Source organism: Canis lupus, chromosome 14 (genome assembly GCF_048164855.1).
Source record: "Canis lupus baileyi chromosome 14, mCanLup2.hap1, whole genome shotgun sequence".
NCBI classification, from domain to species: Eukaryota; Metazoa; Chordata; class Mammalia; order Carnivora; family Canidae; genus Canis; species Canis lupus.
In genome coordinates this window covers 6293329-6316578 of record NC_132851.1, presented here as the reverse complement: position 1 = coordinate 6316578, position 23250 = coordinate 6293329, and the positions used below count along the sequence as shown (strand labels likewise).

Sequence of the window (23250 nt, the reverse complement as noted above, 5' to 3'; positions counted from 1 at the left end):
TGATTACCAAGACTTGATCAGGTCAGCTTTGCCAAAATTGGCCAGGTTATTTATGTATTTAATAGAAGAAAACTGTCCAAATTATTTATCTGGTAAATATCACTATTCCCTGTCTGTTCTGGAGTTCCAGGCTCAAGGCACCCAAAGTCAACAAACTTGGTATCCCTTAGTGGGGGGTTGGATGAATAAGGAGGTGGGCTGCATACTGTGGAATCCTGTGCAGCAGATAAAACAACAAATGAGATGAATGGACAATAGTCTTAACTCTTTAAAACGTAGTACTGGGTGCGAAAAAAAAATAGTGGGAAAAAAAACCCATAAAACATATACACACAAAGCACTGTATTTATAAGATGAAGGCCTATTTAAGGAAGATAGGAAATACATGAAGGGGGAGGGTTGGTGATAAAGGGGAAAAATAGGGATCCCTGGGTGGCGCAGTGGTTTGGCGGCTGCCTTTGGCCCAGGGCACGATCCTGGAGACCCCGGATCGAATCCCACATCGGGCTCTCGGTGCATGGAGCCTGCTTCTCCCTCTGCCTGTGTCTCTGCCTCTCTCTCTCTCTCTCTCTGTGTGACTATCATAAATAAATAAAAATTTAAAAAAAAATAAAGGGGAAAAATAAAATACAAGAGAAGCTTTGTTGAAATTGTGATCATAAGGTAGTGTGAACCAAAGATGAAATGGAATCTTTTGAGGTCTCAAAAAAAGGCATCAATAAATAATAGTTTTCAGAAAAATCATCCTATAAATTAGTGTTTCCCAACAAGGTTCCATGGTACTTGAGCATTCTAAAAGATGTAAACAGGTATCCTCCAAAAGCAGATTCTATGATCAAGCACATTTGGGAAAATTAGGCTAAACAAAGCTAATCAGGGTTCTTCACTTTGGGTGTTCTCAGAGCATGTAACACATAGTGTAATCCAAGATGGATATATGCAATATTTCCCAAACTTCTTTGGCCTTATAATGCTCTTTGCCAAATGTCATTTTTGCAAAGCATAGGGCAGGAAATGCTATTCTAAACATTTACCCCAGTTAACTTTCTTCCCTCAGGACAATCTTTATAATCTATCCCTACCTGTACTCCAGGCCTCATCTCTGCCATGAAGCACCTTTGCAGCCCACAATAATGCCTATTCTGATTTTATTGCTGCAAGTCTCTGGCCTTTGGACAAGGACCAACGAGCAGTAAGGTCAGAACACTTCACTGTTGCTGCAAAACTGCTTACTGCAGCACTAAGATCAGAATACAGCAGGCAAACTTTACTGTTGCTTCTGTATAGACTGTTTGCTTTTTTTTTTTAATTTTTATTTATTTATGATAGTCACAGAGAGAGAGAGAGAGAGAGAGAGGCAGAGACACAGGCAGAGGGAGAAGCAGGCTCCATGCACCGGGAGCCCGACGTGGGACTCGATCCCGGGTCTCCAGGATCGCGTCCTGGGCCAAAGGCAGGTGCTAAACCGCTGCGCCACCCAGGGATCCCGACTGTTTGCTTTCTTAAGGGTGAATTTGACATAATCATTCACTACATCCTAGCTTTTGGTTAAGTTGGCTTCAATATATTACAGGGAAGGTCTTTTCAGCCAATCATTTTACCCCAACTATTCAAATCAGATCAAAGTAATATTTACTGTCTGTTTTTCTCACTGGCAGATGAGGGTGGATGAGTCATATTTACAAAGCATCCTAACAGTCACAGGGGAAAAAAAAGCTTTCTTCACAATGTTTTGATGCTTTAATAAATTTAAAGAAAAATGAGAGGGTGAAATAAGGAGCTTGCAAGCTTTTAAACACAGTTTCAAGTTAGTCAAATGGTTTCTTAGCTTTGCCTAGCTCTATCCATCACTAGTATTCAATGATGATGATGAAAAGGATGAGGATGGAGGTGGTAGTGGTAGCTACTTTATAAAGTCCATACTTCAGGCACGTACTATGCTAAGCATGACTTCTACCTTCATGGGTTTAACAAGTGAGGTCACTAAAAAGCACCTCTGACCAAAACTGCCTTCCCCACCTGCCTCCCATAGACCTAAAATTTTCATCTTTGTATACCAGCTCCTACAGCCCCTTCTACACTTGTAAACATGCCACAAGTATACTTGGCGATGCCTTTGTATAAATTTGTTTATTGTGGACTTTTAAAAGTCACCCACCAGAAGACAGTCAAATATTCAGTTTTGACTGTGGTGTGAGGGAGTACTCTTTGCGAGAACAGAGATAGATTTAAAAAAAGCAATCCAGTTTTTCCTCCTAGTTTTTACTTAATTGAATACTTGACATTCACTAAGAGCTCACTATTTATAAAAGATACATTCAAAGTCCCTAGAATTTTAAAGATCAATATAGGAGGTGCCTGCATGGTTCAGTCAGTTAAGCATCTGCCTTTGGCTCAGGTCGTCGTGATCCCAAGGTCCTGGGCCTGAGCCCTGTGTCAGGCTCCCTGCTCACGGGAGGTCTGCTTCTCTTTCTCCTCCCCACTCATGTGTGTGCTCTCTCTCTCTCTCTCTCAAATAAATAAATAAAATCCTAAAAAAAAAAATAAAGATCAATATAGATTGCAATCTTTGCAGTTAGCACTTATCAAGAAGGCAATCATAATTATAATATGATACAACTGCTTTAATACATAATTCAGCCCAAATGCTCAACACAAAGGAGTTGCTTTTTTCTCCCTGTTCCTCTGTGGGAGTCAAAAAAGCTTCACAGAGAAGCAATTTATCTTGGAGAATAAGTAGGAATCTTCCAGGCAGAGTAGGAGATGACAATGGTGTGCTAGTCAATGTTTAACAACTGGAATTCCATGGTGGTGGTGGTGGAGGGGAGCCCTGATGTATAGGATTTGCTAATTTCCATGGTGTACATTTTCCCACAGAGTCAGATTTCAAGGTACCAACGTGATGCCACTGAACAGAGTTGGGACTAGAGATGTGCCTGAGCTAGTAAGAGCCAGTTCCAGCATACCACTGGAGGATCAGATGGAAGGAACAGCACAGGCTAAGGCATGGAGGTCTCAAAAAGTCTGGTGATCAGTCAGCTATTGTCCTGAAGATTGTGATTTAGGGTCTGGAAAGGAGATGGAAAAGAGGAAGCTTGCACAGTTTGAACCAGATAATCCATAAAGACTAGGTAGGTGTAGTCTATGTATGGGGAAACAGATCATGAAAGAATTTGGAAAGTGGTTTGGAAAGAGATTTAAAAAGGCATTAAACTTCTGCAATTTTCTCTTTTATGCAACTGATAGCAAGTTAACCCATCCAGGATTTACCTCTAAATGTTAGCGACAGTATGGAGGAACTACCGGAGGACAGAGAGACTGGAGGGAAGGTGACTGATTAATAAATTTTCAAAACAGTCTTGAAAATGGCCCTAAACTGCCAATGCCTGGCATCTTTGGGCCACAGCTCAGCCATTTCAATCATACTCATATATATCCCATCTCATGGGGTTCTTTAACTCAGTTCTCTGGAAAAGGACAAAAGGAAATAAACATTTTTAAAACCTTACTAAATGATACAATATAGCACGTGTCTTTCTTAAACATAAATGTTTGTGTATATTTTTATATACAGTGAATTCTTTCTTTTATGAATCCCTGTTCCTCCACAACAGGGACTATTTTATCTGCTTCTGCTTATCTTCTTATTACTAATTCTTATTGCCTCTTCCTGAGTATCACACTGGTCCCATTAAACTTCCATATTTGTGATATAGTTGCTTGATGTTCAATTACACAAGTGCTCACCTTCTGTAAACACACACAAGTTTGTTTTTGCAGCTGCAGCACCCCTGCTGCTCATTATGCTGAGCCAGATTTCCTAGGTGGGAAGTGCTGTTGCTGAACTCAGCATCTACCCTGGAGATATCACACTTTTTCAGGCCTCTTGGCCTAAGCCACACTCCTAGCCCCCAGTTGCATGGCCGGGGGTACTGATGACCCTGTGTCTCTGTTAGCTGACCAGCTGGAAGGCTCCCTGACATAGTTCTAGTTCCCTGGTCAGTAGTGGTCTATCAGATGGTCACGTACCTGCTATGTGTTATGGTGATGCTCCACGTACACGCTTTTATCCTCGTGAGTGGTCCTGTGTTTTACAAAGGGGTGGTGAGTGTGAGAGTGTCTGCAGAATCCCATATCATCTCTCCTTCTTTCTTATTTTTTCCCGTTTTCCTTACCCTTCGGTATTTGGCATCAGAGTCAAACATTTATTACCAAAGACTGCATTGCCCAGCTCCCTTAACTTTTGTGCCACCAGCAGGTGGGGTAGCAGAGGCAATAGGAGAGAGCTCAGGAGGTGAGCGCGGGGTGGAAAAGTCCACTGCTGCTTCAGTCCCTCTCAGCCTAACCTCTGAGCCAACAAGGAAATTTGGCTCACTTCCTCCCACACAAGCTAACCCATGTCTCTGCCACACTGGAATGCAGTGGTTCAAAGCATGAACCCTAGAGTCTGACCACCTGATGCAAACCTTGCTTTATCACCTGCCAGAAGCGTGACCTCAGTGGGATTGCCAGATTTAGCAAAAACAAACAAATGCAAAACAGGAGACTCATTTAAATTGGTCAGATAAACTATGAATACTCTCTAGCATAAGTACCTCCCATGCAATGTTTATACTAACCTATTATTTGTTATTTATCACATTTAACTAGCTGTTCTGTGTTTTATCTGGCAACCCTAGACCTCAGGGAAGTTTCTTCACTTCTCTGTGTCCAAATTTCCTTATCCAAACTTGAGAATAATGAGGCTGTCTACCAGAAAGAGTTGTTATCTTGAGGATTAAATGACATATATAAAACCTGCCTAAGGCACACAACTAATAAATGTTATGCGGATATTCAACATGGTATAGTGGAATGCATGGACTTGGGAGTAACGTCACGTAAGACCAGATTCAATGTGACCTTGGGCAAGTTAAGCTTCTAGGTGTCTCAGTCCCATCATCTACAGAATGGGGATAGAGTTCTTACCTAATGTTGTTGAGAGGAGTAAATAAAACTATACCTGGAAATCATTTAGCACAATGCCTGGCTCATAGTGAATATAACCAATATACAGTCATAAGAATACCATCCTCACTCCCTTCATAAGCCATCTTTTTTTTTTTTTTTTTTCATGTAAGCTTTACTCCTGACATGGGGCTTCAACTCATGATCCCAAGATCAAGAGTCACATGGTCTACCGACTGAGCCAGTGAGTCGCCCCTCTGGGAGTTACCTGTGCTATGAGGCTTTTCCATCCTATTCCAATAAGCACTGATTTCACTTCCCCTGAATTTCTGCAGTCCTTGCTGATTTTACCAGCAACGGAACCCTTGACTCTATCCTGCCATGCACTGTTTGCTAACTGTTCCATTTAAGGATGCCTTATCTCATGGGTCAGATCCTGGACGGCTCTTCGTTTAATTTTTGCCTTTGGTTCTGGACACCATTTTCAGTACCTATTTTTTGATTGATTTTTTAGTGCCATCATCATGGATGTGAGGACCAAAAGAGAGTCAAACTTGCATATCCAATGATCTACTTTCTCAGGTGGGCAGTGCAGACTCTCTTCTGCACGTGGAACCCCTGGAGAAACAATACAAAGTGTCAGGGCTACCACTGTCATGAGCTTGATCAAGCAAACCCTTACGTTGCTTGGTTTCTCCAAGTCTCTGGCAGTGGTAGGCTCCTCTCAAATCCTGCTGGTTAGGCCTAAGACATGAAGATGTTCAGCATATGGGTACTGAACAGATCAATGATAACACATTGGAAACCGCCTCAGTACCTTAAGAAGGGACAAAACCAGGAGGTTTCAGTACATCAGAATAGGGTAATGATAGTAAAACCTCTATACCAGTGATTCTCAACTTGGACTTAATATTATAATCACCAGGAGAGCCTTAAAAATGACCAAGATTCTGACTTAGTTGGTCTGGGTGGGGGAGCCTAGCTATCTGGAGTTTTAAAAGTTCCCCAGGTGACCTAAATGGGCAGCCATGGCTGAGAAACTCTGCTTATACTGCTTCAAATGAAAACCAACAACCTGCCTAGTATGTGATTTTTGCTTAGTATGGAATATGAAGTTGGCAACAGGTTGAGACCTAAATACTTTTTTTTTCTTCTGGACAGTAGATAAAACAACTCTAAAATGACTTGATGTTCTTCCAAATTACTGTGTAATTAACTATCACTGAACAAACTTCTGGAAAGGCTTTGCCAATGACATATTCCTATATCCTGTTCAGCGACAAATGGAGAGCCAATTTTCCAGTGTGGGGTAAACTCTGGTTTGTGGGAACTGATTACTAAAATCACCTGGTAGCCCATGAAGGCAAGAGCCCGGATCACAAAACTAGACTGTTAGAGCTGGATGGGACGTAGGAGCAGAGCTTTCTGCACTTGAATATGCACACAAATCACCTGGGGTCCTGTCAATGCCCACCTGCTGACTCAGTGGATCTGGGGGGAGGCCTGGGAGTTTGAATTTCCAATAAGCTCCCAGCTGGTTCCAGGACCACATTTTGATAGGAAGGCCTTGGAGTAAATTTGCCTTATGGAGCTTTTAAAAATTTCTGGTGCCTAAGCCCCAACCCAGACCTAGTGAATCAGAATCTCTAAGCATCAGCATTTTTTCAAAGTCCCCCAACTGATTCTAATGTGTAGCCAAAACTAAGCACCACCCACCTGGCAGCTGAGGAAATTGAGGCCCATAGAGGTGAAGAGGTAAAAGAGCCAGCTGAGGATCCCTATACTTTGAATCCAGCACCCAGCACAAAAATCTTCTTCCTCTTCCTCTTCCATTGAGACAGAAAGTAGATTAGCAGTTGCCAGGGCCGGAGAGAGAGGAAGGAAATGGGGAGTGACTGCTAAAGGACACAGGGTTTCTTTTGGGGGTGATGAGAATGTTCTAAAATTAGATGGTGGTGATAGTTACAGAACTCTGTAAATGTACTAAATGCCACTGGGTGGTGCACTCTAAATGGGTGAATTTTATGATACGTGAATCATATCTCCAACTTTTTAAAACTTCCACTTCTATCATTTTCCTTAATCTGATTAAAGAACTTCTAACAGCAGCAGCAGCTGGAGGTGGAGGGGGGGAGGGGCAGAGTGTATATTAAGAGGCTGACACCTGCTTGAATGAGGGCTAATTCAGGGGTGTTTCTAACTGAGCTTGTTCCTTCCATACCCCATTAACTACCACATTTTTAAGGCATCCTGGGGTCTTCATTCAGTATGGGCTTTCAGTTGCAGGGTGAAATTTGGGGTTGAGTCATCAAAGTTTCAGTCTGTCAGGTCACAGGCATCTCAAAAGCAGACCTCCTACACTTAGTGAAAGAAGACTGTTCTATGCAAATGAGGGTTGCCATAAAATAATTTCCTTGGCTTTTCACTTCAGAAGACCAGGAAATAGGAAGTGAAACCTTTTTTCCATAGAACTCATCACCAACATTTTAACATATTTATGGTTCAAGCATATTTATTAATCAGTAGATTAAGTAGATTTATAATAAATAGGTGGAGGGTGATAAACACTCAGCAATCTGTTTGTAAAAGTGATTAAAAGGATATATCCACCACTTTAACAATAAAATAAGGGAAAGAGATCCTGAAATTCTACATTCTTACCCTCTTCATAGCAAAGAGTGGAGAAGTTAGGGATAAATATCTTCATGGGATCTGGTAGGGTCTCCTTTTTCAAGTTTACCCAAAAGGGGTTTTAAATGACTCAGGCCAAAATAAGGTTCCAGAATATTCCATGCCCTGAAGGACATTCTATTCTACCAGTTAATTCCTAAAGTTCAGTTCTAGACAGGGAGTTATTCCTCCAGTCACTGGACTCAGACTAATTGTTGATCCACACACAATTTCAAGGCCATTAACCAACAGAGGATTTCTTTATACACACTCTTCAAAACTTTTCTCTTAGGAATAGGAGGGTGAAAGGAGAAAGCTGTAATTATTCTTTCATTGCTTCAGTGAAAATGGAAAGTCTTAACTGATGTGAAGGCAGGAATTCAAAACCATTTATTTTTTGGGAAAGGATCAAAATCCCTTTCAGTTTACAGGATGAATTTCCCATCCACTGAGGCTTTTTTTTTTTTTAATTTATTTATGATAGTCACAGAGAGAGAGAGAGAGAGAGAGGCAGAGACGCAGGCAGAGGGAGAAGCAGGCTCCATGCACCGGGAGCCCGACGTGGGACTCAATCCCGGGTCTCCAGGATCGCGCCCTGGGCCAAAGGCAGGCACCAAACCGCTGCGCCACCCAGGGATCCCCCACTGAGGCTTCTTAAGAAGTCTGCAATACAGGGGTGCCTGGGTGGCTCAGTGGTTGAGCGTCTGCCTTTGGCTCAGATCTTGATCTCGGGGTCCTAGGACGGAGTCCTACATCAGGCTCCCCGTGGGGAGCCTGCTTCTGTTCCTGCCTCTCTTTCTCTCTGTGTCTCTCATGAATAAATAAATAAAATCTTAAAAAAAAAAAAAGTTTACAATATAGGGGCACCTGGGTGGCTCAGTCAGTTAAGTGTCCAACTCTTGATTTCAGCTCAAGTCATAATCTCAGGTTCATGCCCTCAGGGTTGTGAGATAGAGCCTGCTTAAGATTCTCACTCTTCCTCTCCCTTTGTCCCTCCCCTGCCCCTCTCCCTACTCTCTCTCTCTCTCTCTCTCTCTCCCTCTCTAAAAAAAAGTCTGTGAGATAAGCCACATTTGTTCTGTGGCATCTTTTAACCTAGATAAAAGACACATGGAAAGGGTTTTTTTTTTGGGGGGAGGGTGGTGGTTGTTGACTTTCTTTCTGGGAGAAAATAGAATAGGTCCTTGTTACAGGCCAGTAACTTTGGCACTACCAAAGTTTGGTAAAAACTTACTTTTTGGTAAAAGTTCAGAATTTCAGGTAGCTCCCCAGAATGACTACATCAGAACCTGCACTTTAACCAGGCCCTAGGTGATTCATATCACACTAAAGTTTGAGAAATGCTAGTCCAGGTCAACTTTGTTGAACTTGGCTACACATTCTAATTACTTGGGAAACTTTTAAAAGTCCCAGTCTCTAGACCAAGTAATCAGATCAGACCAGGCATCAGTAGCATCAGTATATATATATATTTTAAGTTTCCCAAATGATTCCAAGGTGCAGCCAAAACAGAAACTAATGGTCTAGGTCAGGTGTCAGCAAACTTTTTCTATAAATAATCAGATAGGAAATATTTTAGGCTTCATGCGCCATACTATTTTAATCACAACTTCTCTGCCATTGTAGCAGGAGAGTATCCAAAGACAATATATGAATGAATGAGTACGGCTGTATTCCAATAAAACTGACATTGGACATTGAAACTTGAATTTCACATAATATCATGTGTCATAAAAAAATTGTTTTGGTATTGTTTCAACCACTGAAGCACATAAAAAACATTCTCAGTTTGAAGGTCATACTGAAGAAGCAGGTGACGGAGTGAGATTTTGCCCTCCAGCCCTGGTTTGCCTGTCCCTTAACTAGGTCATTTTCTTAACCAAAGGGAGGAAAAACCCCTGAAGACTTTCACTTTAATTTAGACTGATGCCTAAGACTGAATGTCAACCACCAAATACCAATTAGCATTCCAAAGCAGTGAGCTTGATTAGAATGCTCTGTCTGCAGAGGACACCTGGGATGCTCCTGGGATGCTCCTGGGATGACCCAGGTGAATAAAGGAAATCAATAGGCGTCCTCCCACTCAACTGCCACTACTCAGTTTTAAAGATTTTGGTTCACACAGCTCAGTATCAATCCAGGCTTGTTGTCTGTAGGACATTTTATTAGTTGCTTGGAGGAGCTTCAAAGGAACTAAAGAGAGCCAAATTCCTGTCTTCGAAAATCCTGAAAGGTAATGGGTGAGAAGACAAAAGATACTGTAAGAAGCTGGGCATATATTATGATCATATTATGTTTATTTTTTCTTGCTAGCGTTTTCATTCTAAATAGGGAAACTGTTACGTGAGCATCTGGATCATGGTCCTCTATCAGATTAGCAATGTGCTTTAATTGGATATATTCATGCCTGTTTTCTAAAGAAGTGATTCATAGACTTCCACAGCAGTCAGGGGGAATAAGGGTCATTTAATTTTCTTCCTTGTTTCAGCCTTGGTGCTGTGTTTTGTGTGTGTGCACTTCTGCTTTAGGAATGATTTAAAGCTGAGGTGTATCATTTAGCATTTCCTTTTCCTTTAAGATTTAGATTTGCCATGCATTGTTTCCACTCCCAGCCAGTTCCCATAGATCCACTCAGCAGCAGAGGGGCCTTAGATCGGTCCTACAATTGCCTGGCCTCAGCCCCCTTCTATAGGTTGCCTCAAAAGGCTCTTTCTAACTTGCTTTTAACCCTTTGCTGATGATTTCAAGAAGGAAGTCTCAATTAGCTACTAGTTGCCTTTAAGACTTCTCTAACACTTGCTACTTTTAAAAAATTTCTAATTATTATTTTTCTTAGTAATCTCTACCCCCAAAATGGGGCTAGAACTCACAACTCCAGAGATCGTCTCATGCTCTACTGAGTGACCCAGCCAGGTGCCCCACTTTTTTTTTTTTTTTTTTTTTTTAAGATTTATTTATGGGATGCCTGGGTGGCTCAGGGATTGAGCATCTGCCTTTGGCTCAGGGCATGATCCCTGGCCCAGGATAGAGTCCCGATCCTTCATTGGGCTCCCTGCGAGGAGCCTGCTTCTCCCTCTGCCTCTCTGTGTCTCTCATGAATACATAAATAAAAACTTTTTTTAAAAATTTGCTTCTTTGAGAGAGAGAGAGAGAGAGAGAACACAAGCAGGGACCCAGATGCGGGCTCCATCCTAGGACCCTAGGATCATGACCTGAGCCCAAGACAGATGCTTAACCGCTTAACCAACTGAGCCACCCAGGTGTGCCCTCCCACCTACTGCTTCTTTTTTTTTTTTTTTAAACGTAAGATAGTCTTAGGGCTCAGGGCGTATGGTATCCAGCTGGAATTCAATAATAGTATCTTTATAGTACGGTTTATCTTTACAGTTAGCAGCAGTGAACTATCCATTTAGAGCAGTGAAATGCAGTTTTCAAAATGAATTGATGTAAACATGGTACAAATATATTTAAGTTTATAAAAGTAAACTGATTTTTAAAAATGCACCACAAAAAAGGAATAATTATGTGATGAGCTCACACATAAGGTGGTAATCATGTTGCAAATATAAATGTATCAAGTCAATAATTAAACTGATACAGTATTATATTGCAATTATATCTCCATCAAAATAAAAAATATAAACATCACTTAAATATTGTCTATATGTATAGCAGGTACATACATATCACAAATTGTGACATGGAAGGAGAAGAACTGAAATATGGGAAAACAGGCTTTGGGGCAGAAGGAACAGGCTGCTAGTGTAGCCCAAAGTCAAAAAGCTGAAAGATTTGGGGGCACAGGAAACCTTTCATTTTTTTATTTTTTTATTTATATTTTATTTTATTTTCTTATTGGTGTTCAATTTACCAACATACAGAATAACCCCCAGTGCCCGTCACCCAATCACTCCCACACCCCGCCCTCCTCCCCTTCTACCACCCCTAGTTCGTTTCCCAGAGTTAGCAGTCTTTACGTTCTGTCTCCCTTTCTGATATTTCCCACACATTTTTTCTCCCTTCCCTTATATTCCCTTTCACTATTATTTATATTCCCCACATGAATGAGAACATATAATGTTTGTCCTTCTCCGACTGACTTACTTCACTCAGCATAATACCCTCCAGTTCCATCCACGTTGAAGCAAATGGTGGGTATTTGTCATTTCTAATGGCTGAGGAGGAATATTCCATTGTATACATAGACCACATCTTCTTTATCCATTCATCTTTCGATGGACACCGAGGCTCCTTCCACAGTGTGGCTATTGTGGACATTGCTGCTAGAAACATCGGGGTGCAGGTGTCCCGGCGTTTCACTGCATCTGTATCTTTGGGGTAAATCCCCAGCAGTGCAATTGCTGGGTCGTAGGGCAGGTCTATTTTTAACTCTTTGAGGAACCTCCACACAGTTTTCCAGAGTGGCTGCACCAGGTCACATTCCCACCAACAGTGTAAGAGGGTTCCCTTTTCTCCGCATCCTCTCCAACATTTGTTGTTTCCTGCCTTGTTAATTTGCCCCATTCTCACTGGTGTGAGGTGGGATCTCATTGTGGTTTTGATTTGTATTTCCCTGATGGCAAGTGATGCGGAGCATTTTCTTATGTGCGTGTTGGCCATGTCTATGTCTTCCTCTGTGAGATTTCTGTTCATGTCTTTTGCCCATTTCATGATTGGATTGTTTGTTTCTTTGGTGTCAAGTTTAATAAGTTCTTTATAGATCTTGGAAACTAGCCCTTTATCGGATACGTCATTTGCAAATATCTTCTCCTATTCTGTAGGTTGTCTTTGAGTTTTGTTGACTGTATCCTTTGCTGTGCAGAAGCTTCTTATCTTGATGAAGTCCCAATAGTTAATTTTTGCTTTTGTTTCTTTTGCCTTCGTGGATGTATCTTGCAAGAAGTTACTGTGGCCGAGTTCAAAAAGGGTGTTGCCTGTGTTCTCCTCTAGGATTTTGATGGAATCTTGTCTCACATTTAGATCTTTCATCCATTTTGAGTTTATCTTTGTGTATGGTGCAAGAGAGAGGTCTAGTTTCATTCTTCTGCATGTGGATGTCCAATTTTCCCAGCACCATTTATTGAAGAGACTGTCTTTCTTCCAATGGATAGTCTTTCCTCCTTTATCGAATATTAGTTGACCATAAAGTTCAGGGTCCACTTCTGGATTCTCTATTCTGTTCCATTGATCTATGTGTCTGTTTTTGTGCCAGTACCACACTGTCTTGATGACCACAGCTTTGTAGTACAACCTGAAATCTGGCAGTGTGATGCCCCCAGATATGGTTTTCTTTTTTAAAATTCCCCTGGGTATTCGGGGTCTTTTCTGATTCCACACAAATCTTAAAATAACTTGTTCTAACTCTCTGAAGAAAGTCCATGGTATTTTGATAGGGATTGCATTAAACGTGTACATTGCCCTGGGTAACATTGACATTTTCACAATATTAATTCTGCCAATCCATGAGCATGGAATATTTTTCCATCTCTTTGTGTCTTCCTCAATTTCTCTCCGAAGTGTTCTATAGTTTTTAGGGTAGAGATCCTTTACCTCTTTGGTGAGGTTTATTCCTAGGTATCTTATGCTTTTGGGTGCAATTGTCAATGGGATTGACTCCTTAATTTCTCCTTCTTCAGTCTCATTGTTAGTGTATAGAAATGCCACTGACTTCTGGGCATTGATTTTGTATCCTGCCACACTGCCGAATTGCTGTAGGAGTTCTAGCAATCTTGGGGTGGAGACTTTTGGGTTTTCTATGTAGAGTATCATGTCATCGGCGAAGAGGGAGAGTTTGACTTCTTCTTTGCCAATTTGAATGCCTCCTTTCATTTTTTTAAAAAAGATTTTATTAAATCATTCATGAGAGACAGAGGCAGAGACAAAGGCAGAGGGAGAAGCAGGCTCCATTCCATGCAGGGAGCCTGACCCGGGACTCCATACCTGGTCTCCAGGACCACCGGACCCCTGGGCTGAAGGCGGAGCTAAACCGCTGAGCCGCGAGGGCTGCCCACAGGAAACCCTTCAAAGGAGGTAATAGGAAGATGAAGAAAGAGGCCATGAGGAGTAGCTGCGCAGGTTTAAGAGGTCAGTACTCACTGTCTCCAATCCAATCAGGAGGCCGCTGAAACATAACTCTTTAATTGCTCACAGAAAGTATTCAGCTTTTATTTATTTTTTAATTAAGATTTTATTTATTTATTCATGAGAGACACACAGAGGGAGGCAGACATAGGCAGATGCAGGCTCCATGCGGGGAGCCTGATGTGGGACTTGATCTTGAGTCTCTGGGGTCAGGACCTGAGCCAAAGGCAGATGCTCAACCGCTGAGCCACCCAGGCATCCCAAGTCTTCAGCTTTTAGGAGTCTCTTCTAATAGTTGCTATTTTATTTATTTTTTAAATTTGTTTAGACTTTTTTTTTTTTTTTTAAGATTTTATTTATTCATAGACACAGAGAGGGGCGGAGAAGCAGGCTCCATACAGGAAGCCTGACGTGGGGCTCGATCCCGGGTCTCCAGGATCACATCGCAGGCTGCAGGCGGCGCTAAACCGCTGCGCCACCGGGCAGCCCTAGTTGCTATTTTAAGAGGGGAAAAAAATAAAGTAGCAAAGAAAAATATTCTTTAGCTTATTTTCAAATCAACAAGAGGAAGGCAGGGATCCCTGGGTGGCGCAGCGGTTTGGTGCCTGCCTTTGGCCCAGGGCGCAATCCTGGAGACCGGGGATCGAATCCCACGTCGGACTCCCGGTGCATGGAGCCTGCTTCTCCCTCTTCCTGTGTCTCTGCCTCTCTCTCTCTCTCTCTCTCTCTCTGTGTGTGTGACTATCATAAAATTTAAAAAAAAAAAAAAAAAAGAGGAAGGCAATACATGCTCAAGGAATAAAATACGCATTTAATTTTTTTTTTTTTTGATGCTTGTATACACTTTGTGGTTTATTTGGTGGTCAGTAATTAACGTCTTTGCTACAAAATACGCATTTAAATGTAGAATTAGGGGCACCTGGGTGGCACAGTTGGTTGGGCATCTGCCTTCGGCTCAGGTTGTGGTGTCAGGGTCCTGGGATCGAGCCCTGAGTCGGGCTCCCTGCTCGGCAAGGGGTCTGTTTCTCCCTCTGCCTCTGCTCCTGCACACACGCGCTCTCGCCCTCTAATAGAAAAAAAAGAAATGGAAAGAAAGAAAAAGAAAGAAATGAACTAGAGGGGCGCCTGGGTAGCTCAGTGGTTGAGCATCTGCCTTCGGCACAGGTCATGATCCTGGGGTCCTGGGATCAAGTCCCATATCTGGCTCCTTGCAAGGAGCCTGCTTCTCCCTCTGGCTGTGTCTCTGCCTCTCTGTGTGTCTCGTGAATAAATAAATAAAAATCTTTTTTTTTAAAAAAAGTGGAATCAGAAATAGAACTTGTAAACTATCTTAATAATCAACAGTTAAATACATATCAAGAGATTAGTAGATAGTGTATTAACTAACAGGTAAGTAGCATTTGTCAGTTTACAAACAACTTTTCAGGGTAGCTCCCGTGGCTCAGCGGTTCAGTGCTGCCTTCAGCCGGGGGTGTGATCTTGGAGACCCGGGATCGAGTCCCATGTCATGCTCCCTGCATGGAGCCTGCTTCTCCCTCTGCCTCTCTCTGTGTCTCTCATAAATAAATAAAATATTTTAAAAAAACAACTTTTCAAATACATTCTTGAAATTCAGTTTTATAATTGCTTGTGGTATTGTTTGTGGGTCAAAATTCCTTAATATATAATATTGAGAGATCATATGTAAGATCACATTAATTTCCAGATATCACAGTTGAAGCTCAAGTTCAAGTCTCCTGGTTCTAAACTCCACTCTCTTTTGGCTCTGCATGCAATAAAACATGCACTATTGGACCCAAAAGGTAAAGTTTTAGAAGTGTTTTGAGAAAAGGAAGGGACATGTTTTTATCACTTTAACAATCCATCAGCAAATATTTTGAGGGCTTACTGTGTTCCAATTGCTAGGAGGAATACACACAAAGGAGTATGACGCAGTTTCACAAATACAAGAAAAGTTAAAAAATGATAAAGACAGCACTTCTGGGGCCACTACAAATGGCCTTCAGGCTCTGCATCCCACACCCTACAGTGCAGTTGGATGTCACCTGCAGTAGCCCAGAGCTGATAGGAAAAAGGATGTTCTCAGTGCTCAGCTGGGGATTGTGAAGTTTCTTAGAAAGCAATTGAGGAATTCTATTAAAATTTAAAATACATAGATCCTTTCAGCATGAGGGGCGCTTTTAAGGTATTGGCAATCTTCTATTTCTTGATCCAGATGTTGGTTACATAGAGGTATTCTTATAAAATTTCAGCAAGACGTACAACTTATTTAAGTCATATTTTAATCCTAGTCCTAGCTCTCCACCTATCATCATGTGGTCGTGACTAAGGTTCTTAAACTCCTTGGGCCAAAGCATCTTAACCTCCCCACCCTTTATTTTCTACTTCAGTCTCCTATTTGTTTCCTTCTTCATAGATGGAAACAGGCAAATTAATTTGTCTGATTGCTTGCTTTTTGGTCTGTCTCCCGGTAGAATGCAAACTATATAAGGTAACAACCCTGTTTGCTATTGCATCTCCAGTACCAACACAATTCTTAACACATACTAGCTGCCCAATAAGCATTTTTTTATTTTTTTAAACATTTTTTTAAAGATTTTATTTATTCATGAAAGACACAGAAAGGCAGGGACACATGCAGAGGGACAAGCAGGCTCCATGTAGGGAGCCTGATGTGAGACTCGATCCGGGGACTCCACGATCATGCCCTGAGCCAAAGCCAGATGCTCAACCGCTGAGCCACCCAGGTGTCCCTAAACATTTGCTGAATAGATGCATGGATGGACAAAGACAAAAAGTTTCTGAATCTGCAGAACTGAGGACCTGCAAGGCCTGGTGACCCCACCAGGTCACATCTACCCACTAAAACCTATCCTGGAAAAGCCTCTATACATCTTTGCTATGATCAGCTTCCAAACTCATTTATTTGTAAAATGTCCCATTTTTAAATATTCCTTGCTGATATAGTATATCAGCATACAAATCTAAGAATATCTCCTAAATATTAAACATGGGATGGAAATCCTCTATCACCTGAAGGGGTGCTCCATTCCTCCTACTCCATTCTGTCAGATATAAAATACAGCAAGGCTGGTCCTGTAGCAACAGAAAGCAAATTCCACACAAGAAAGGCACTTTCCTCTACATTGGAAAATCACATTTGGGTTTGAGTAAGGTATCTACATAATCAGGTTCACCCCTGGTCCTAGAGTTCTTAGGGTTACCCACTGCTATCTGCATCTTACATTTGAGAATATCAGATATTCTGTGATCACGCATGATTTTTCTCTTCCACGTCTTACAATCACATTCCTTGGGGCCAAGGGACAAGGACTGATCCAAACCACGAGATGGTCTTAGAGATGCTGCCAGCTCCTAATATTGCCCCTAGCTCCAGGCCCTAATGTACCCTTTTTATTTTTTAGGAGAATTCACACTTGTGAAAGACTAGATGGAAGGTGGGACTACAGGAGGGGGATGGTAGACATACGATCCAAATAGGCCAATTGGATGCCCACACCAGGACTTGGCATCCTTAAGGGCTGACACAGCAGTTGAGTACAGGGATGATTCAATATGGCAGCAGCAGGGTTGAGTCTGCTGGAAGGTGAAGGCAGGTTTTGCTATCTGCAGTAACTATACAACTCAGGTTTTTTCCGGTGGTGTGACCTGGCCATGTTTTTCCTGCTGCTCAGCTCTCGTGGCTATTTACTGAGCCCCATGCTCCACCCTCCCATTGATTCTGTGAACACAATACCCTTCTAGTACATTCCAGTAAACAAGTTATCAAGAGTCTGTTTCTGTAGTAGACACTGTGATGGGCTCTCCAAAATCCCTTTCAAGTCTGAAGGATTTATTTTCTCAGCTGTTGAGTGGGCTGCTGGCAGGCGGTCCTCAGCTGTCAGCCCTCTTCAGAACAGCTTCAGCTGAAGAGAGTCTCATTACCCAAGGTCACACCTGCTTTATTGGACCAATCTGAATCCCAAGACTGGTCAACACAGGGCAGAAAGACCTGGCACCTCAGTCCAATTCAAGTCAGATTGCTGGATTGTAAAAACAAACCACAATCCTCAGATAATTTCAGATAAACAAAATATTCTCTGTTTAAGTATGTTAAATGTACCGGATAAAAATACTTATGGTAAAAAGTTATACATTATTTATCTGAGATTCAAATTTAGCTGGTGATCCTGTATTGTTATTTGCTAAATCTGGCAACACTGAACTCCGGGCAACTCCGAAGGTCCATCACAGGCTCAGAGCATTCCATGGGCTTGGCTGAGGAAGTGTTTCAGCTCATCTCCTGCCTGTGCACATGCTTGCTTTAGGTGATGATCCCAATGCCACTCCCTGGTATAGCTGCTGCAAACAGACCTCTGTCTCAGACTAGAAACCCATCATGTGACATGTCGCTTCCTTGCAATAGGGTGACCAACTGTCCTGGTTTGCCTAGGCCTGGGAGGGTCCTCAGATGAGTCAATCATCCTACCTTGCAACCAGGAATTCTAATAGAACTCTCAACGGCTTGGGTGACCAGAAAAAGTTATTGCATGTGGTCCTGGGCTTTTGCTTTATTATCTGATCCCAGTGTTCCCATGTCCTGCCAGAACCAAATCTTTGTACTGAATCCAAGCCTGTTCCACCAAGGCCCTGAGATCCTGCCTTTCTTCAAATGAGATCAGATCCTGTGCTGCCTAGAACTCTGAAGCTGTTACTTCCCGATGTGGGCAGTTGCTTGTCACCTAGACTCTCCATGTTCTAACTGCAGGATTGGTCTATCCAACCCCCACCCACCTCTATTACTTGCCTCCAACTATACTTGAGATTTCTATTTATTAATAGCTCAGATGTCTTCTCCAGAATCAGTCTCTCTCTTTCTAGAAATGACTTTTTCTTTTCTAAGATTTTACTTTTAAGTAATCTCTACATCCAACGTGGGGCTTGAACCCACAACCCCAAGATCAAGAGTTGCATGCTCTACTAACTGAGCCAGCCAGCCAGGTGCCCCTGATTTTTTTATATTTATTTATTTTTATTTTTATTTATTTAATTTATTTATTTATTTTTATTTATTTATGATAGGCACACAGTGAGAGAGAGAGAGGCAGAGACATAGGCAGAGGGAGAAGCAGGCTCCATGCACCGGGAGCCCGATGTGGGATTTGATCCTGGGTCTCCAGGATCGCGCCCTGGGCCAAAGGCAGGCGCTAAACCGCTGCGCCACCCAGGGATCCCAATATTTATTTATTTTTAGATAAAGAGAGAGCATGCACGAGCAGGTGTGAGAGGGAGGTAGAAAGAAACCCAAACAGACTCCATGCTCGGCAGGGAGGCTGACATGGGGCTCAATTCCACGACCCCAAGGTCATGACCTGAGCCTAAATCAAGAGTCAGACACCCAACCAGCTCAGCCACCCAGGCACTCCATTAACTGACTTTTTCTAATAACCATGTTTCTGAAGCCTTATGCCTATTCATTCCTCCCTCTCTAGTTTCCAATAATATTAATTGAGCATTCTCTATATGTCACACACCGCACCAGGAGCTTCATTCATTCATTGAAATGATGTGTTGATGGAGTGCCTGTGTAGTGTTGTCGGTTGGGCATCCAACTCTTGGTTTCAGCTCCAGCTGTGATCTCAGGGTCATGACATTGAGCCCTGAGTGGGTCTCCATGCTTAGCTCAGAGTTGGCTTGAGACTTTTCTCTTCCTCTTCCTCTGCCCTTCCCCCTGCTCACACGTGTGTGCTCTCTCTCAAATAAATAAATAAATAAATAAATAAATAAATAAATAAATAATCTTTTTAAATGTATTGACTACCAGCTATGTGGTAGGAACTAAGCAAATAGCATTAGCGATATGAAAGTGACAGGAGATAAGGTATCTGCTCTGGGGTGGGGTGGGATGGGGTGAGGCTTCCTTTCTAGCACAGGATGCAATCAATCAGCAAATGTAGCCAGTATTATCCTAGCCTTGTTCCTTGGGTCCCTTCCACTATTTCTGTGTGCCTCAAACCTGGCTCCTATGTATGTTTGCCGTGATGGCCATACCTGCTCTTGGGCAGGTGGAAGAAGTGAGAAGTGCTTGAGAGTTGACCCCACCCTCAGTCACCCTTAGCCAACAACTGACTGGTGCAGGAATAGGAAAATGCAGCTCATTTGCTTCACATTAGGATAAATATGGGCAGGAGTTAGTCTATAGAGCTGCCCTATGGGATCAGGTTGAGGCTGGGACTTTACCTGAAATCCCATCCTTTATTCCTCTCCCCCATCCCTGTTCTGTTACCTCCCACTCCCTTAGCCACCTCCATTGGAAATAGTTCCTTAATCATCATTTGTACCCAAATCCTCTTCTCAAGCTCTAATCCTAGTGAGCCTGACTAAAACAACAAGTAAATAAGTAATGATAAGCTGTGATCAGTCTATGAAGAAATGAGTATGGGGATAGAGGGACCTATTATAGACTAGGAAGACAGGAAAGGCTACTCAAGGGGGAGACATTTTAGCCAAGAAGGAACTAGATATGTGAAAAGCCAGGAGAAGAGTATTTCAAAAGGAGAGAATGGGAAGGACAAGTTCTCAAGCATGAGAGAGCTTGGCATTTGGCATATTGTAGGAATTGTCTGAAGGCTCATGGAGATGGATGACAAATAGTGATGAGGACAAGGGTAGAGGAAGGCAGATGCCAATCCATATGGAACCTTGTGGACCATGATAAGGCCTTTGGCATTTACTGTCGGTGACATGGAATGCCACTGCAGAGTTTTCAGTTGGTGTGCCATACACCTGATTAACATTTTAAGACTATCGCTCTGGCTACATTGTGAAGGTTATGAGTGGCATTAAAGCAGCTGGGATGCTACGGCAATAGTCTAGTACTCACATAACAGGTGGTGTCAGCTGGGACTAAGGAAGTAGAGGCAGAGAGAGAAAAGGTGTATTTTGGAGGTAGAATTGACAGTGCCAGCTGACAGGTATTAGCAAGAGGGATCGGTTAAGAATGATTCTCAGGTTTCTGGTTTTAGCAATTGGGTGACCATTAAATGCCTTTCACCGAGATAGGGATCACTGGGAAAAAAGTAAGACTGGGAACAGAGAAGCCCACACATAATTCTTGTAAAAGCCCAATGTGGAAACAGGCAGGGAGAAGGGTCTGGCTGCAGTTTACAGTTAGTACACAGCAGAGGAGAAGTGAAACCCTGATCTGAATACTGACCTTGGCAACCCGGCCCCTCACTGCAGGCCACTGGAGTCTTATTTGCATAAGAGGCCCTCTGTCCCCAGAGAGAAGGACTGAGGAGGGCTCACGATAGATGCTGAAGTTAGAAGAGAAGGGGGAGGTGAGGCCACCCTAACCCCACAGGAGACTGACTGGGGAGCTCACCTGGGAAATTTTCTGAACTCCAATCAAAGGTTGGCTGGAAGAGCATCTAACAATCACCTACCATGTGGGACAGAAAAGTGATGCCTCTTTAAAGCTTTGGGGGAAGCTATGGGGCAGTGGGTGGTTGCAGCTGGTGTTGCAAGACCCAGCCAACCCTTCCCTACCCACCATCCTTAGATTCCCAGGCCCCTCTCTACCCATGCAGCCCTGACTCCAGCAGGGAGCAGCTACCTGCTGTTTCCTGTGCCAGGCAAGCTTTTTCATGCCTTAGTCAAAGGCAAGCTATTCTCTGCTGGGGGACAGGGAGCAGGGAGCGGGCTCCTGCCCAACCCTTTACCTTGTGGCAACATCCCTTTTGCCTTTAGCACTTAGCTCTAAAATTAGCTGCTCTGTGAAGTCTTCTCCAACTTCCCCAGGCAGTATTAGTCACCTCTGTGTTCCTAAAATGTTCTGCCGAGGCATGTGTTACGAATTTAACTATCCCCGTCTTGCAGGCGGGGGGAAAATCTGAGCCTATACAACAACTGAAGGGGGTTGCAGGGGGTGGGGAGATGTGGGGCTAGAGGTAGGCACTAGAACATTCTAAATCACATGAGCTAGATGGGGCAAGAAAGTTTCCAGATGACCCTTTTAGGCCTAGCTCGGCGAGAAAAGAGTGTCCAGGAATGACAGCAGTGAAGGCAAATTAAGGGAAGGCCCCTTGGAGAGGCTATAATGTGGATTTTATTCTGCTACTAAAACCTTTCCCCAGTAAGGTTTACAAATAGAAATTACTCCTTGATGTGTCTTTTCTCCAGAGCATTTATTTTTTTTTTTAGTTTTTAAAGATTTTATTTATTTATTCATAGACACAGAGAGAGAGAGAGAGAGAGGCAGAGACATAGGGAGAGGGAGAAGCCGGCTCCACGCAGGGAGCGATCTCAGGTCTCCAGGATCACACCCCAGGCTGCAGGCGGCGCCAAACCGCTGCGCCACTAGGGCTGCCCTCTCCAGAGCATTTAAAGGTACTGTGGAGGATACCTGGGTGGCTCAGTGGTTGAGCATCTGCCTTTGGCTCAGGCCGTGATCCCGGGGTCCTGGGATTGAGTCCCGCATTGGGCTCCCTGTAGGGAGCCTGCTTCTCCTTCTGTCTATGTCTCTGCCTCTCTGTGTCTGTGATGAATAAATAAAATTTTTTAAAAAATAAAGGGACTGTGGACATGAGCACCTGATTCCATTTGTCTGCTTTACCCAAGAATGTCCCAAGTGTGGCTTTTCACCAAATTAGCCTGCATTTGTCTTGTTTGCACATGCACTGTGCAAAGTAAACTAAAGAGAGCTAGCCCATTTTATATCTGTCATAGGGTTCCTACTAAAGTTTGCATTAATAGCATCCCCCCCCCAAATAGCATCCCCCATTTATGCAGTACCTTACAATTCACAAAGTACCAAATTGTTTCATTTTAATTTTCACGCAACATTAGGGTGTTCTGCAAACCCATGTAACAGATGAAGAAACTGAGGCTCCAACAGGTTAGGCACCCTGCGAGGAGATGCAGAGCCAGGATTAGAACCTGGTGCCTTGTACTCATTTAAAGAATAATCAAAAAAAATAAATAAATAAAAAAAAAAGAATAATCAACACATGCTCCCTGAGGAAAAGCCTTGCTTCCACTCCTCTAAAAGCCTGAGAAAATTCTAATTGCTTGACCTTTGGAACTCAGGAAGACCTTTTTGACTGTGGTTTGTGTCATGGCCAAAAAAAGCATTATCACAGGGCCTTGCAATTATAGGGGCAGTTTGCAGCATGCCCTAACCAAATTGGGAAGAGCTCAACATAGGTTGATAAATAACCTTGCTTCCATAAAGGAAAGAGGATTCCAAAGAAAATAAACATACAGCAAATTGATCCTTGTAGTAGGAATGTTCCAGTGTGAGTATAAATAAGCATCTTGTAAAGGAAGAAGAGGATGATATTGTGAAAAAGAACTGAGAAGGAATACCAAGGAGCAAAACTCAGGATGGAACCATCAGCAGAAAGAAAAAGAGAACGTGGTCTAAGAGAAAGGCCATGAAATGGCAAAAGTAGACATTTATTTAACAATCTGAAAGTAAGAATGAAAAAAAGTGAGGTTCTGCATCAAATCAATGGATACCAAATCCCACAGGGTGATTGTGCTATGAGAGAC

General features: G+C 42.7%; 1 long non-coding RNA gene across 15 annotated transcripts in view; it reads right to left on the bottom strand.

Annotated features, from left to right (window-relative positions):
- Nucleotides 1-9747: 9747 nt before the first annotated feature.
- Nucleotides 9748-23250, bottom strand: part of LOC140603657 (uncharacterized) — a 72102-nt gene continuing 58599 nt past the window's right edge. For all 15 annotated transcript variants that reach the window (XR_012006618.1, XR_012006615.1, XR_012006604.1 and 12 more), the window contains one exon: nucleotides 9748-9843. This is a non-coding gene — a long non-coding RNA (uncharacterized lncRNA). The remainder of the gene's footprint in view (nucleotides 9844-23250) is intronic.